Raw genomic sequence first — 13,803 nt, 5'->3', positions numbered from 1 at the left:
TCCCAGCAATCCCATTATCACAAGAACAGATTCAGTTTAAGAAAAACCCCTATGAAGTTTCAAACCCAGCAAGAACCTGTACCTCAATGTGGAAAGGACAAGAAATATATCTTAGGAATTTATACAATAAACCAAAACAAAACAAGACAAACAACCAAGAGAAACTAAACTATGTCAAATGGTGATAGAAAAAGAAATATGGAAATGACTGTAGCAAAACCATAGTATGCTCTCTTTTAGAATACAGTCTATGAGTACAGACAGTGAAGACTTAAAAACCCCTCCACCACACTCCCAGATGTGAGGGCTCAGAACAAAGAGAAGTCTTAGGCAGAGAGAAAATTTTATACAAATAAAACCCAGTATTTGGGCTGCAGACCTTGGTCAATGAAAGATGACATAACTGAGGCATACACACAAAAAAAGAAGCACAGTTTGAGAGTGTTGTAATGTACATCAACCCTTTGCTACCACAATATAAATAAAAAAAACCCCAAAACCCAACATAAGATGATATACAACTACTTGGAAAATATACTATTAAGCAGACAAAACATTAGCTGTAGTACAAACAAACTGCAGAAACAAATTTCACAAGTCTTGAGGATTTTATATTTTATATATCTATATGTATGAAGATTTGCTTTTTTATTAGAGGATTACAAACAATAGCAATACAAGCTCTTGTGGTTTTGACCTGAGATAATTTTTAAAAAGTGACAAGAGAACTTATATAAGCTCGACCCACAGTTCAGTGCAGCCATTTTTGCATTTTGCAGAACCTCTAATATTCTTTTGCTTGTCTACATATACTAAATATTTCCCCGACCAGTAATCTGTATTTTTTCACTTTAAATTTTTCAGGTTTTAATTTAGGTTTTTTTTTGGTACAAAATGCTATGCAGTCTATTTAGTGTTCTGAAGAGCACAGAATAAACTTATAAAGTAGTATCTATTTCCAACTTTCTCTGACATTTAATATTAAAAATTGATTTACCGTGTAGCTCATCTTAATTGAGAGAGGTATCTGACAAAGAGCCTTTTGAAAACAGTTTTTGAGCAAATTGCCCCAGTAAATTTCCGTGGTTATTTTTACATTTTCATAAAATTAGTTCTTAGATCTAGTTTTCTATTCATTAAAGTAATTTTCAAAAAGAGTACTTAAAAATTAAAGTATCTAGGTCTTGTTTTCTCAATGACAATAGCAGCATACCACTGCAAAAGGGATGAGAACATCATATTTTAAATCTTAGATTAAATACCTGAGGATGAACTGAAGAGAGGAATAACACATAGCAGACAGCTGAAAAATATTTTCCTTTTTCTTCTCCGCAATTCTTATAAAATTTCTATGCATGTTTCTTCTGCATAGGTCTCAGTTTCTCCTCAATAAAATTACTATAGTGTGTCCAAAATAATTTCAGTCTTCTTTTTAAGGAAGCTGAAGTCCAGAGTCCTACTAAGTTTCAGCCATACTGACCACAGAGAAATAGACCAGATGTGGTTAACCATAAGCATTCTAAAAAGGTGTGTTCTAAGTCTTTAGTCTGCCTTGACTACAAGCCATAAAAAGGAAATGCAGCTGTCCTGAAAATGTAGAAAAAAGAGTGCAGGTGGAGGTATGACAAAAATCTAATACCTATGGTATTTCTCCAGAGGAAAAAAGAAAAGGTGAAATGGCAGAGGATCTAAGACACTTTAGTTTCTTTTAAAAGGACTGCAGAGGGAGCCATTGACTCCAAGAGGAGGAATCAAAGGAAGTGCCCTCCACACCTGTTTCTCCTGGCAAGCAATGGAGAAGGCTTCAAGATTCTGGCAGCTGGAAGGAGGAACCAGAAATAGAACTTAACACAGCAGGGGGGGAAGTCAATAGCAAACTTGCCCTTTTTAAAACAAGGAGCTGCAAATTGTTGAACTCCATATTTTATTATTTCAACGCTTTTTTTTTTTTTTCCTTAAAAATCCAGACAACTATGAATATCCAAATTTTGACAAAGAGTTTATACATGAAGTGTTCTAAAACATATAAGACAAATTATTTTATGTAAGTCAAAAAAGCTACTCACAATTAGATACTCAGTACTTAGGGTTTTATAAAATTAAATATACCAGGAAGAGCTTAGACATAATAAACAACTGCTGTTTTTTTTCCAGAAGTGCAAACGCCAATTACTAGTTTCATACTGTTCTTTCTAAAAATATTTTCCATGAGAACTTAATGGATTAATGCGTAAAGCTAATCTGCAGTTCCTAGATAAATTCAGCCACACTCTGAAGGGTCAGAAAGTTTCAATGGCAAAAGCCTCATCTTCCCTGAAGACTGATCTCAGAAAGCACATTTTCTTATTAGATTCAACACATTCATTAGATATCCCAGCCCCCCAAAACTGAACTGAGAGTAAGAGAAATCAAACATTTTCTTGGGAAAATAGAAGATGGACACTTCTAACAAATCTGATACTTACTATGAAAAGCTACTAAAGTGTTTTGCCTTTCTCTCTTCACCAGTTACAGAAACACACTAAAGCAACCTCTTTAAAGAACTACTATCACTACTTTTGCCCACTCATTCCAGAGTTCCTTTTCACAGCTGTAATGTATTCTGTTCTATAGTAAGTAGTTCACCTGCGTGAACAGGAGATGAAGACTCTCATGTTTTTATCATTTGCTAGCATCACAAGCAAACAAAACCTGAAAACCTGATCTAGCATACAACTAGACTCTGGTAAGTCCTGCTTTCTACTGGTTGTGGCAATTTATTTCCAATGCTTTACATTATTTGTTAATTTTAACACCACCTCCTGCAGGCCCAGTTAAGGACAGATAAATTTGATGTTTTGTCCCAACCACTGCTTTACCACCAGTTTACCTTCCCAATTGCCATCAGCAAGAGCAGTTACTGTGAACAGGTCATCAGAATTTCTTTTGTATCACTAATACTTTGCTTTAAGTAGAATTGCACATCCTAATCAAGTAATCAGCCACTACTCACTACTGCCAGCAGTGGTGGAAACCCTGTAAGTACCAAGCAGTTACAAGAACTTCTTAGAAATTTCAGTGACAATTTGAGGTTTAAAAGAAATGCAATGACTACTGCAAGGGAAAGGAAGGCTGAGTTACCTCTCCACCTAGTTTTGTTAAGAGCACTTTGAACAAAATGCATTGGAAAATATTTTACTCATTAGAAAGAGATTAATTAAATTTTTTATTTAACTTCTCTTAATAAAAATCAATGCAATTTAGCTGCAAACTTGTTAATAATCTTCTTTGGAATAAATTCACGTAAAATTATCATCTCATATCATGCACAGAATAGCACAAACTGGTTAGCAAAATTAGTCCAAAAATGTATGATTAAGTATTAATGGGACTTGACATGAAAAAAATTTAAAAAACCCAACAACAACCACACACGTTAGAAATAGTGATTTAAATTTAAGGAATTTTAAAAAAATATCTCCCAAAATGAGAAAAAGCAAAGCATTTTCCTAAACTACAAATGTGAAAGTCTTAAGAGAGCAAATATGCGTGAAAAAGTTCTGAATATCTGGTTTCAGGATTTTGTGGTATTGTATAGCATCGCGGTGTTACTAAATTTTTGTTTGAACCTATTTTTTGAATAGGTCTTTTTACCATCTTTTTCCTCTCAATTTTGCCAAAGAGCCATCTCAATCTATAAAAAATAATAGCACAAAATATAAACCACCTCCTATCCTACTCACTATTTTCTTGGGATTTTCTAATCATCTAGAGTGAAATGTGGTGTGGTATTACCACCGTGCAGTCCTAACTGGTTTTCCTGTTAGTAAAAAGAGAAGTGAAAACTTACTAATGTAATCCTACTGCTAAATCACCGTATTCAGTACTCCCTACTAATAATTTTGTATGTTAATACACTTCAACCACATAAAATTACTTTTAAAAAGCACTAATCTAATACCTATGTTTGGTATATGCAGCCTCGATGAAATATTACAACATTAGCTATATATATACATATATATATATATTGTCCCTGTACTCAGTGCTGGTGAGGCCACACCTCGAGTACTGTGTACAGTTCTGGGCCCCTCAGTTTAGGAAGGATATCGAGGTCCTAGAGCAGGTCCAAAGGAGGGCAACCAGGCTGGTGAAGGGACTCCAGCACAGATCCTATGAGGAGAGGCTGAGGGAGCTGGGGCTGTTCAGCCTGGAGAAGAGGAGGCTCAGGGGAGACCTCATCACTCTCTACAACTCCCTGAAAGGAGGGTGTAGCCAGGTGGGGTTGGTCTCTTTTCCCAGGCAACTCTCAGCAAGACAAGAGGGCACGGTCTCAAATTGTGCCGGGGAAGGTTTAGGTTGGATATTAGAAAGAATTTCTTTATGGAGAGGGTGATCAAGCATTGGAATGGGCTGCCCCGGGAAGTGGTGGATTCTCCGTCCCTGGAGATATTTAAAAAGAGACTGGATGTGGCACTCAGTGCCATGGGCTGGGAACTGCAGCGGTAGTGGATCAAGGGTTGGACTTGATGATCTCTGAGGTCCCTTCCAACCCAGCCAATTCTATGATTCTATGATATGCAAACACATCACTAAAATGTGTATCATCCTTAAAGAACAGGTAGGCAGATTACTAATGACATCTTCAGTAATCATTAAGAATACAGAATTTATGTAACTCAGAATATAAATTTAAGTTTGTGCTGGTTTTGGCTGGGATAGAGTTAATTTTCTTCATAGTAGCTCCTAGGTTTTGGATTTGTGCTGAAAACAGAGTTGATAATACAGGGATGTTTTGTTTACTGCTGAGCAGGGCTTAGACACAGTCAAGGCCTTTTCTGCTTCCCACACCACCCCACCAAGCAGTAGGCTGGGGGTGCACAAGAAGCTAGGAGGGTACACAGCTGAGACAGATGACCCCAACTGGCCAAAGGGATATTCCACACTATGTAATATCAAGTTCACCAGGTAAAGCTACAGGAGGAACAGGGGGACATTAGCAATGATGGTGTTTGTCTTCCCAAGTAACCCTTATGCATGATGGAGTTCTGCTATCCTGGAGATAATGTTTCACCTAAACAACCACCAGTGGAAAAGCTAAAGTGGTCAGAATCCCAGCACAAATCATACCACATAGAAAAGGAAGTTTACATAATTTAAAAAAAATAGATTTTTTTTTTTTAAGATACATTGCTTAGCTATAAACTGCTTCAAATACAACAACTCACATACATATATTTATTTAACTTAATATGAAGGCAATTTGAACTACACCTAGATGTTTGTAGCAAGACACTTTCACCAATAACACCTTCAATCACCAAAAACAAACATTTAGGTCACGCTTGTTATGGTATGGCAGGATATCTGGAAATGCTACTTGAAAACTTAACTTTGAAGCTGCCAAAGCAGATCTGAATAACAGTTCAGCAATCTCAGACACAAAATGCATACAGTATGCACGTAAGCAAAAGTGCTCTCCTTTTCCTGCATCACACAGCTGGTGATGCCCTCTATCCATTTCTTAGTGTGTTCTGTACATGCATAGTATGATCTCAGAAAAATCTGAATTTGGTAAGACACAATTTCCATCTTTTCAACTTTCTGTATTATTCTTCACCTAAAGATCACTAACGTTTCACAAGTCATGAATTCTTGCTGACTTCTGCAACTCGGAAAAATATCTTTTACGCTTCTGTAACCAATTTTTTTACACTTTCCATATACGGAAAAAAAACACCCCAAAAGCCCTTGAGCAGTGCATCTTCTACCACTACTTTTAACAGCCACACGTACACAGACCAGTGACTCTATTTAGTCAACTCATTTTACAGTTAATTCACTATTTATGGTGCAGACACACATAAACAAGTGATAGCAGTTTAAGCTGACATCAGTTAAGTGGCTGTTATTTTAGTACATATACTGTTAACCACCCTAACAGAGAAGAGAGAAAATATTAACTCCTCTCTTCCATTTAGATTTGGAAAGCTGGATGATGCAATGTCATGTAAAGATAGACAGAAACAACAAAAAAAAATATTTTAATGACTCAAGAAAGTAGATGATAATCAGAATTACTGAAAACTAAATTAGACTTTAACATTACACTTTCAATTACCTTCACTACCACACTGTTTTCAGCTGTACTAAAAAGTACTGACTGAAAGTGACATAAAGCCAGTGCACACACAAAGAGGTCCTGAAATTATTCTGCCTGAAGACCTGACCAGATGGACAAGGAAGAAAAAGAACTACTTTTGTTTCTGTGTTCACAGAAATCTATTGTGTGTATTGGAAACACACAGAAACTGACAGTGGCTCAGAAAGCTCCTGAGCAACAAACAGCCAGAGACTAAGAGCAACTTGTTACAAGTGTAAACACTGCTTTAAGCCTGTCTTAGGTATCCACGTTGGACCACTCTCAAGAAGGAGAAATACAGGCTATTCACACTCCAAGTGTACAGCTACATCCCAGTTTCTCCAGTGACCAGAATGTAAAACCAAACTAATTTTAGTCACAAGGGAGCCACTGACAACAATGCTTGCTTATATAATTTTTCAAAATTTCTCCACATTATTAAAGATTGCTAGATACCTGACAGACCACCAAACCATTAATACATCCTCTTGTCTTTGGGGCAGAACCTGGGCTTTTCCTGCTCACATAAAATAAAATTTTCCATCAAACAAAAACACACACACCACAGGAATAAGTTATTTCTCTAGGAATCACACATGGTAACACAGTACACCTGTTGAAACCTACCAATATGATTCCAGAGTACTTGTTATATCCTTTAGCAACCCTAATTCCACACAGGCTTACTGCACCTGTAGACAACTATGTTGACATTCTCCGTAATACACTATCTTGTCTACTACCCAAATGCCTCTGTGAACACACCTTAAACCAGTGACAGGAAATGCTGACATGCTTTTACAGTTGCTTTTGCCCTTAGGGAAACTGATACTGCACAGTGCCTTTTGGCAGAGTTCAAATGTCCTTAGTTGTCCAAACAGTTTCTTATCCACTGTAATGATGATGACCATCATATTGGTTTTACTGTCAAGAATGAAAGGTCTTACCCACAAAACCCATATCCACTTGTTGCACACCCGATGAGAAGAAAAAATTTTGAGGAACTGAAACAAGTTCATGCCCATGTAGGTCACTAACTGAAAACAAAATTGTCCTTGTAGGGTCATAAAAATGTGTGAAGTTAACAAGACCAGTGAGTTTTACACCTTTCAGTTATTTAGCCAAACTAACCAGCCTACAAAATATTTGGAGGGTAAAGTAAGCTTTTCCTGTGTCTCAAATTTTGCTTCAAATACCCATCCTATCAGTCTGAAAGAAAAGAATTAAGATCGAAGACATTCAATATTTCTGCATCTACAAGATTTTATTTTAAATGGCTGATTAACTCTAGTCTGTCATTCTGACATGGACTAAAACCACTGCCAACAACTCCATAAGACAGTACTGAATTAAGAGAGATCAAAAGGCAACATTCTAAAAAGTAAAAACCCCTCAAACTGTGTACCCTGGATAACATGAGCCATTTTGGTGGCAGAGCAAACATTCTCGACTGTTTCTAGTGGGATTATACGATGTTAGCTCTCAAATGCAGAACTGCTTTTTGATTTTTCTAAGGAAATATTTTCTTTTTGTCAGTTCTGCTAAGGATTATAAACTTCTGTAATCAAGTGAAGAAAAGATGCCATTGGCTGAGAAAAAACCAAGAAAACATGAAAAAGAATAAACCCCTGAAAGAACAGCAAAGGTGAATTTAAACTGAATTTTACTTAAGACTGAAGCATTTTTTCCTTTAGAAACCAGAGATACACACTTGACCACTGCAATGACTTTCCATGCCATTACATTTCCTCCACATGAACTGTACATACGAAAAGGCTGGATCAAATGACTGTATGATGACAGTATTCACAGCTCTCAAAGTCAATTTGGCAGATGATGGTATTTTCCAGGAGAAAGAAAATACAATATTGCATTAACCTTCTCTTCTATGCTTCAAATCCACTTCAAAACCATTTCAAGGTATTAGGAGATTAGAGTACAGAGAGAGTACTATTCACTATTTGATATGTGGGTTTCAAATGAGTAACATATCTTGCTGGGAAAAATCTTGCACCTAATCATGAATGTTCACACACATTGGCCATCCTTTAAAATCCTTCAAGTAGCACTGTCTGTTCAATTCCACGTTCTCTTCTGCAAAGTCCTCTACAATTTTACCTTTTTTATAACAGCTGTTTTATAAAGCCAGCAGATCCTGACAACATACTGAACTGGTTTTGGCTAGCAGAGAGTTAAATTTCTACTTAGTAGTATTTTCTACTCTTCAGACTGCCCCACCAGCAAGAAGGCTGGGAGGGGACACAGCTGGGACAGCTGACCAAAAGAATATTCCATACCACATGAAATAGTACTAGCAATAAAAGAGATGAGGGGGAGTGTGTGTGTGTGTGTGTGTGTGTGTGTGTGTGTGTGTGTGTGTGTGTGCGTGTAGAAGTTGAGGGGCTACCATTCACATCTCAGGGACAATCTGGGCACCAATCAGTTGGTGGCAAGCAACTGTTTTTGTTTTGCATCATTTATTTTTTCTTGGGTTTGATTTCCATCTCTGTAGTTCCCCCCCTTACTGTTGTAGTTTGGGCTTTTTTCTTTTAGGGTTGGTTTGCTTGGGTTTGCTTGTTTTGCTTTTGCTTTTAATGTGTTTTACCTCAACCCATTACTTTTTTCCCTTTTACCCTTCTCATTTCACCCCCCCAACTCAGATGGGGGAAGGAGGGAGGGGAAGGCAATAAGCAAGTGGCAGTGTGGTGCTCAGTTGCCAGCTGGGGTTAACCACATACCATAATTATAGCTCTTTGCTGCAATGCCCTGAATGTTTTAAATCAGAAGTTATAAACTCACAAGGTGTTCTGTTTTTTGGGGTTTTTTCCCCATGTAGGAAGGTCTAAGAGTGTAACATTTTGTAGGAAAGTGTTATCAGGTTCCTTTGCTCACTATAGTGTTCAAGTTCAAAACTAAAAAATAACCCAAAAATTGCTGTTCCCTCTAACAGACTACATGAATTTCTCTTCAAAACAGAAGCATGACATAACACTTTTATAAGCTTTATTAATGTCATTAAAAGGGCAGATACTTTATTAACTTAACATTTATAGTAATTTCACTCTTTACTGAGAGATTAATGGATTTCATTAAAAAAAAAATATTTTGGTTTTGAAATTACTCTCCTTAAGAGAGTTGTAACATTTTCAGGCTCTAGAAATACTGAAGTTAGCAGAGCAGCATGATTATTACATTGGTTTCTGTTGTTAAAAGCTATTTTGGGCTCAGATCAGTTTTTAAGCTGCTATCTTTCAGAAAAAGCATAAGGTAAGTGTCTTGGTTAGGCAGAATACCCTCTCCACTCCCTGACTTTCCTGAACACGAGGGAGAAGAAGCAGCGACACAAGTGAACTGAAACCTACTCTGACTTATTGGGTATTCTCAAGAAAAGTACACTGAAGCTTAAAGTTCACATCCTCATACTTCTTAACAAGCCAAAGTTTTCAGGAGTAACAGGGATTCACATTGTGGGAAAAAACATCATGTCTGAAAGCACAACATAACAGGCCAGCACTAGACTGTAAACCATCTTTTTTTTATTACAGTGAGAAAGCATTTTGTTCATTTCATTACTGTACAGACCTTCAGCCTCAATGGTTTAAATTATTTAGTACCATCTGAAAAGAAACCCAGTTCTGTATCATTTAATATTACAAGCCCCAGAGATGTAGGCATCAAGGTTTTGGATGCTGTGTTAATTATGCAACTAGGATCTTCTTTGTACTATAATAATTCTAAATCCCACTCAGTGAAAGCACCAGCCTAACATCTGCACTACTGGCAGCATCAAGCAACATCCATTATGAAAAAGAGAGCACAACTTAGCCATAAATGCATGTAGTGGAACACCTGTGCTTTTAAGAAAGTTGCCTTCTGACTGGCAACACTCCCTCTTAACAACACTTCCTTCTGAACTTTAAGCTTGTTCATAAAAACATAAAACTTAACATATCAAATAGAAATACTACTCAGGCAAGCTTAAGTTTCTTTATGCAGTGACCATAAAATGGTGCAACTCAGGATCCTTAAGGCAGCAAGGAGGGTGCACAGCAAGCTCACAACTGTGGACTTGAGCAGACTTTGACCTCTTCAAGATCTGCCTGTTAGGGTAGCATTGGATAAGGCCCTGGAGAGGAGAACAGCCCAAGAAAGCTGGTCAATATCCAAGGACCACCTACTCCAAGCCCATGAGCAATGAGTCTCAACAAAGAAAGGCAGCCACGACATCCAGGAGACCTGCATGAATGAACAATGAGCTCCTGGACACACTAAGATGTTAAAAGAAAATCTACAGAGGGTGGATGCAAGGACAGGTAGCCTGGGAGGAGTACAAAGAAGTTGTCCGAGCAGCCAGGGATCAGATTAGGAAAGCTAAAGCTCAGACAGAATTAAACCCGGAGCAGGACACAACAGGTAACAAGAAAATCTTCTACAGATACATCAGTGATAAAAGGAAGATTAGGGAAAATATACTCAACTTCTTTTGCCACACTCTTCACTGGCAAGGGCTCTGGCCACACCACCAAAGTTGCAGAAAGCAAAGGCAAGGACTGGGAGGAGAGATATTCCCCCCACTGTAGGAGAAGAGCAGGTTTAAGACCACCTGAAGAACTTGAAGGTACACAGGTCCATTGGACCTGATGAGATCCATCAGTGGCTCCTGAGGGAGCTGGCAAATGAAGCTGCGAAGTTGACTTCTAACATATTTGAAAAGTCATGGCAGTCTTATAAAGTTCCCACTGCATGGAAAATTAAAACAACTCTCATTTTCAAAAAGGGAATTCAGATAGACCTAGAAATACAGGCCAGTCAGTTTCACCTATGTCCATCGAGATTACGGAGCAGATCCTCCTGAAGGCCCTGCTAAGGCACACAGAAAACATGGAGACAGCTGGTGCCAAGCAACATGGCTTACCAAGGGCAAATCATGCCTGATAAATCTGGTGGCTTTTTATGACGGGGTCTCAGCATCAATGGACAAGGGGAGAGCAACTGAAGTCATCTACCTAGACTTGTGCAAAGCATTCAGCACTGTTCCAAATGACATCTTGGTCCCTAAACTGGAAAGATATGGAGTTGATGGATGGACCACTTGGTGGATGAGGAATTGGCTGGATGGCTGCAGTCAAAGAGCAGTGGTCGGAGTCCCGACATCCAAATGGAGGCAAGTGACAAGTGGCACAGCTCAAGAGTCAGTACTGGGACAGGTGCTGTCTGACATCTTTGTTGGTGGCATGGACAGTGGAACTGAGTGAATCATCAGCAAGTTTGATGATAACACCAAGCTGTGTGGTGCAGTGGACACACTGGAGGGAAGGGAGGCCATCCAGAAGGACCCTGACAGACTGGAGAGGTGTGCTCATGTCAGCCTCATGCAGTTCAATAGTGCCAAGCGGAAGGTCCCGAACACAAGAGTCAGGGCAATCCCAAGCACAGTTACAGGTTGGGTGGAGAATGGGTTGAGAACAGACCTGAATAAAAGGACTTAGAGAAGGTGTCAGTTGATAGAAGCTCCTCATGAACTAGCAGTGTGCATCTGCAGCCCAGAATGCCAAGTATATCACTGCTGCATCACAAGAAGCATGGTCAGCAGGTAAAGAGGTAAATTTGGATTAGATACTGAGAATAAATTCCTCACTGTGAGGCTGATGAGACACTGGCACAGGCTGCTCAGGGAGCTTGCATCTGCCCCCTCCCTGGAAGCATTCAAGTCCAGATTGGATGGGGCTTGGAGCAACCTGGTTTAGTAGAGGTGTCCCTACACATGCAGGGGGACTGGAACTAGATGACCTCTAAGGTCTCTTCTAGCCCAAACCATTCTGTGTTTCTATAAATTTTTCTGAAGGATATTTTGTAAGAATTTGGTAATACAGTCCAGTTCTTTTCCCTTTGTCAGGATCCTTTTTTATCCCTCTCAATCTCTTCCTGGCAGAGGACAATTTTTTTTTTTTTTGAAGAAGTTATTTTTGTCAGACTTTTCATCTGTTTTTCTAGGTGAATGTTTATACCGCTATTTTAAGTACCAGAGATCCTTTTGAACCCCATTCAGTTTACTCTGTGTTCTCAAAAATACCATAATATAACTGTTCTCTTGCTTTGACTAGAATTTTTTTTCTTTGAGCCTATAAATGATGTCTACAGAAGACATCATCTTCAAGTATTTTATTTCCTAAAAATATTTAAGAAGGACATCAATTACTTTGTATGTTAGCAGCTCCCTTGAAGTTCTTCTCAACGTTGCAGAAGTTGAGTCTGCAGCTCATAGGTTTAATGATATTAGCTAATGTTGATTAAGCACATCCCAAATTTTTCTAAAAGTCTTCCAGGTAGGGTCCTCAAGAGTGGAACACAGGGGGAGCATCAGCTCCCTTGACCTACTGGTCATGCTTCTTTTGATGCAGCCCAGAATTCAGTTGGCATTCTGGGCTGCAGATGCACACTGCTAGTTCATGTGGAGCTCCTCATCAACTGACACCCTCTTTTGAGTCCTTTTATTCAGGTCTGTTCTCAACCCATTCTCCACCCAACCTGTAACTGTGCTTGGGATTGCCCTGACTCTCATGTTCAGGACCTTCCACTCGGCCTTGTTCAACTTCATTCACTTTGCTTGGGCCCACCTCTCAAGCCCAGCTTGCTACATCATGTAAGGATATCTAAATTAAAATATCCAAAGCCAGTCTAAAAGATTTGGTTTGAAACTTAAGCTCACTGAACCTTTTGAACACCTAATGCTGGAACAGAGACACAACCTTTGCCATTACACCCAGAAAGTTATGTGTACATACATACAGACACAGGAACCTTTGTTCATATACACACACGTACATACAGACACAGATTCTCTCTAGTGAAAAGAGAACACCAGTAAATCATGGCAATAAACTCAGTAATTAATTGCACCATGATGTTTCCTCTTACATATCTATCTCTCCCAATGAACCTTGTAATCACATCTGTGTCAAGAGATGCATTTGATACTCTGGATAGCTGCAGGTACATCCACTGTTGTTTTTATTTGTCAGTTCCTAATCTAGTGAAACTTCCTTTAAAGCTATTTATTAACACAATTCCTGAAATACATGCAGGAAAACTGCCAAATCCTCTCTCTAATAATTAATCACTGCCTAACTTGATGTCTACAGCTTAAAAACCGCATAATTGCATGAAAAATTGATAGTACCTTAAAAAAAAAAAAAAAAAGCTCCAGCTATAAAACAACTAATTTTAATTTAGTCCTTCAGTTTTTCACTTTTTGAGCCCCTGTCTTACAAGAAACTACCAGCAAGCTAACAAATGATTCAGGTTTTCATGAAATATAGGAGTCATATTTTAAATACAGATCACTTGCAAAGCTAACACTAACTTCTTGAAACAATCAAGATTATAAAATAGATTTATAAACTTACAGAAGAACAACAATTACTATACCACTGTGCAAATCAAGCTAATGACTCAACATCTGCATCTTCAGGAAGCAAGCAAAAAGCAGAACAAACCCAACATTATATTCAACAACACACTTTATAGCTTCTTGTCCCAACAAAGCATACTGAGAATCAGGGGTACCTTCAAAAGCAACATACTGCCCATTCTCAAAACTAAGCACACACAGTTAAATAAAAGGAAACAAGAAACAGAACACCTTCAGTATTAGATCAGTCAGCAATCCACATGCCCTGACC

General features: G+C 38.4%; 1 protein-coding gene across 19 annotated transcripts in view; it reads right to left on the bottom strand.

Annotated features, from left to right (window-relative positions):
* The window catches only part of TNRC6B (trinucleotide repeat containing adaptor 6B), a 142,840-nt gene that overhangs the window by 107,468 nt on the left and 21,569 nt on the right, over positions 1-13,803 (bottom strand). The window contains exon 1 of one of the 19 annotated variants that reach the window (XM_071731454.1): positions 6,578-6,680. The exons of the other annotated variants lie outside the window; for them this stretch is intronic. The gene's annotated coding sequence lies outside the window, so the exon portion shown is untranslated. Of the gene's footprint in view, positions 1-6,577; positions 6,681-13,803 lie in introns of those variants that run through there. 19 annotated transcript variants of the gene reach the window in all.

Source organism: Heliangelus exortis, chromosome 1 (genome assembly GCF_036169615.1).
Source record: "Heliangelus exortis chromosome 1, bHelExo1.hap1, whole genome shotgun sequence".
NCBI classification, from domain to species: domain Eukaryota; kingdom Metazoa; phylum Chordata; class Aves; order Apodiformes; family Trochilidae; genus Heliangelus; species Heliangelus exortis.
Note: the sequence above shows the minus strand (reverse complement) of the source record. Positions and strands in the feature narration are given on the sequence as shown.